This window comes from Eubalaena glacialis, chromosome 4 (assembly GCF_028564815.1).
Source record: "Eubalaena glacialis isolate mEubGla1 chromosome 4, mEubGla1.1.hap2.+ XY, whole genome shotgun sequence".
Taxonomy (NCBI): Eukaryota; Metazoa; Chordata; class Mammalia; order Artiodactyla; family Balaenidae; genus Eubalaena; species Eubalaena glacialis.
In genome coordinates, this window is record NC_083719.1 from 5,811,627 (window position 1) to 5,815,125 (window position 3,499).

At 39.0% G+C, this 3,499-nt stretch overlaps 1 pseudogene; it reads right to left on the reverse strand.

Moving 5' to 3' along the window:
- Positions 1–2,806: 2,806 nt before the first annotated feature.
- Positions 2,807–3,144, reverse strand: LOC133089574 (large ribosomal subunit protein eL33-like; annotated as a pseudogene).
- Between the last annotated feature and the right edge of the window lie 355 nt (positions 3,145–3,499).

The following is a 3,499-nucleotide window of genomic DNA, read 5'->3' on the forward strand; positions in this document are numbered from 1 at the left end:
TGGCATGGACATATATACACGACCAAATGTAAAATAGATAGCTAGTGTGAAGCAGCCGCATAGTACAGGGAGATCAGCTCGGTGCTTTGTGACCATCTAGAGGAGTGGGATAGGGAGGGTGGGAGGGAGGGAGATGCAAGAGAGAAGAGATTTGGGGATATACGTATATGTATAGTTGATTCACTTTGTTATAAAGCAGAAACTAACACACCATTGTAAAGCAATTATACTCCAATAAAGATGTTAAAAAAAAAAAAAAGCTACACGTAAGAGAATGAAATTAGAACACTCCTTAACACCATACACAAAAATAAACTCAAAATGGATTAAAGACCTACAGGTAAGACTGGACACTATAAACTCTTAGAGGAAAACATAACAGAACACTCTATGACATAAATCACAGCAAGATCCTTTTTGACCCACCTCCTAGAGTAATGGAAATAAAAACAAAAATAAACAAATGGGACCTAAGGAAACTTCAAAGCTTTTGCACAGCAAAGGAAAACATTAACAAGACGAAAAGACAACCCTCAGAATGGGAGAAAATATTTGCAAATGACGCAACTGACAAAGGATTAATCTCCAAAATTTACAAGCAGCTCATGCAGCTCAATATCAAAAAAACAAACAACCAAATCCATAAATGGGCAGAAGGCTTAAGCAGACATTTCTCCAAAGAAGATATACAGATTGCCCACAAACACATGAAAGGATGCTCAACATCACTAATCATTAGAGAAATGCAAATCAAAACTACAATGAGGTATCACCTGACACCAGTCAGAATGGCCATCATCAAAAAATCTACAAACAATAAATGCTGGGGAGGGTGTGGAGAAAAGGGAACACTCTTGCACTGTTGGTGGGAATGTAAATGGATACAGCCACTATGGAGAACAGTATGGATGGTCCTTAAAAGACTAAAAATAGAACTACCATATGACCCAACGATCTAACTACTGGGCATATACCCTGAGAAAACCATAATTCAAAAAGAGACATGTACCACAGTGTTCATTGCAGCACTATTTACAATAGCCAGGACATGGAAGCAACCTAAGCGGCCATCAACAGATGAATGGATAAAGAAGATGTGACACATATATACAATGGAATACTACTCAGCCATAAAAAGAAATGAAATTGAACTATTTGTAGTGAGGTGGATGGACCTAGAGTCTGTCATACAGAGTGAAGTAAGTCAGAAAGAGAAAAACAAATACCGTATGCTAACACATAGTTACGGAATCTAAAAAAAAATTTTTTTTAATTGTTCTGATGAACCTAGGGTCAGGACAGGAGTAAAGACACAGATGTAGAGAATGGACTTGAGGACATGGGGAGGGGGAAGGGTAAGCTGGGACGAAGTGAGAGAGTAGCATTGACATATATACACTACCAAATGTAAGATAGATAGCTACTGGGAAGGAGCTGCATAGCACAGGGAGATCAGCTTCGTGCTTTGTGACCACCTAGAAGGGTTGGATAGGGAGGGTGGGAGGGAGACATAAGAGGGAGGGGATATGGGGATATATATATATCTGATTCACTTTGTTATACAGCTGAAACTAACACACCATTGTAAAGCAATTATACTCCAATAAAGATGTTAAAAAAAAATAAAAGAAGTTGATAAGTGGTTTCTATGGACTATGCCACTTCCATAACACTAGCAATCTGTGATGTTACACATCCATAGCTCAATTTTATGAAAAGGTTCAGAGAGGTAAAATAATGTTTCCAAACTCACACAGATAATAAATAACACTGTAAATTACATCAAAATAAGGATGCTTGTTGTTGATTAGAAATTGAAGGTATTAGTTAAATTTGGATAACTAGACAGATACTGGTTTTTTCCAAGAGGAGTCTATGATGGTGAATGCTTGGAAAGATCGTTTTTGGGTTTCTCCTAGACCTGAGAAATAGCAAAGCATTTGTATAAAATATAGTGCTTCCTAGTCCTTGTTTATCAGCAATCCAGCGCTTCCCAAAATTACTTTTACCAAAATTATTCCCCTTCTTTACAAGTATATTTGACCTTAACAACAACAGCTGAGGTTTGCCTGAAACTCTTCTAAGCACTTACATTAACTTGTTTCATCCCCAAAACAACCCTCTAATACAGGAGGAATCATCTCTCCCCTTTGAAGGATGAAGAAACAGCCAAGAGAAACTAAGTAAAATTTCCAAGGTCATGTGAAGAACAAGTGGTCCTGCAGGCCACAGGGCACAAGGTTTGATATTTTCAGTAACAATGAAAATGTTTCATGACCCATGTATTGGGAGAAAGAGAAGGAAATGTTTCAAGGAAAATAAAAGGAAATGAGAGGAAAGGGAAATAACAATTGAGTCCCGAGTTTGGTCATGTGTCATCTCTCACTTTCTCTCAGTTAATACTCACAGCCTCCCTTGACGTAAGTGCCATTCGTATTGTAGAGATGAGCACACAGGTTCAGAGACACTGATTCTCCTGCCCAAAGTCACACAGCTACTATGTGACTGAGCCAAATGTTCCCCTGCATTTTCACTCCTCATCTGAATGGTTAGTCTTGTGGCTTTCTGTGGGACCCTGTTGCAATTCTCACCTTCCATGGGCTATAGTCATTCTTGAATTCATTCATTCGGTGAAGATATCTTGAGTGCACTGTGCTGGGTCTTGCAGTGCAGCAGTGAACAACACAACTCAAGTCCAAGTTCTCCTTGGGATGAGCAACCTCAGATTGATGTCAATACTGGATAACAATTGCTTTTTTTTTTTTTGAACAAATCCACACTCTTATTTATTTACTTTTCAATAAGTTTAAATCCTTGAAGGGTACAGCATCACATGGATTCTGTGTCCAATGGCCTTAGCAGGAAGGTTGCTTCAGACTTTGGCATGAACCATGCCACTGTTTCCATGAGCGCGAGTTCTTTCCCCAAATTACTCTGGTTTTGTTAGATTTTCCACCAGGAGTTACTGTGTTGTCCTTGGCTTTGTACACATAAGGACATCTCTTGCCTAGATAGAATTCAGTTTCATCTCAAGTATATACACCTTCAGTTTTCAGGAGAGCTGTGTACTCCCTCTGGTTCCATACCCTGCTTATAGCCAGCAGAAATGCCCTTGGACCACAGCCTTCCAGACGTATTTGTCATTTTAGAAGTTCTGGTCCCAGGAGGCTTCCACAGGGTCTAAGATTGCTTCGATAACAATTGTTAACGTGGGGTCTTTAATGCCTTCCTGCTTGTTTGCTGGCACAAACAATTTCCATTTTGGAAAGATGCTACTTTACTGGCTTGATTACGTTTGGTCAAGAGTTTTCTTATTGTTTGTGCTTTTCCAGTGCATTATGCAGAAAGCAGTGGTGGGATTTTTTTAAACCACTTTGTTGAGGTATAAATGACATGTAAAAAGCTGTACATATTTAATGTGTACAACTCGATGAGTTTGGTGATAGATATAAACCCATGAAACCATCACCGCTATGACGGCCAAAAAGACATCCATCAC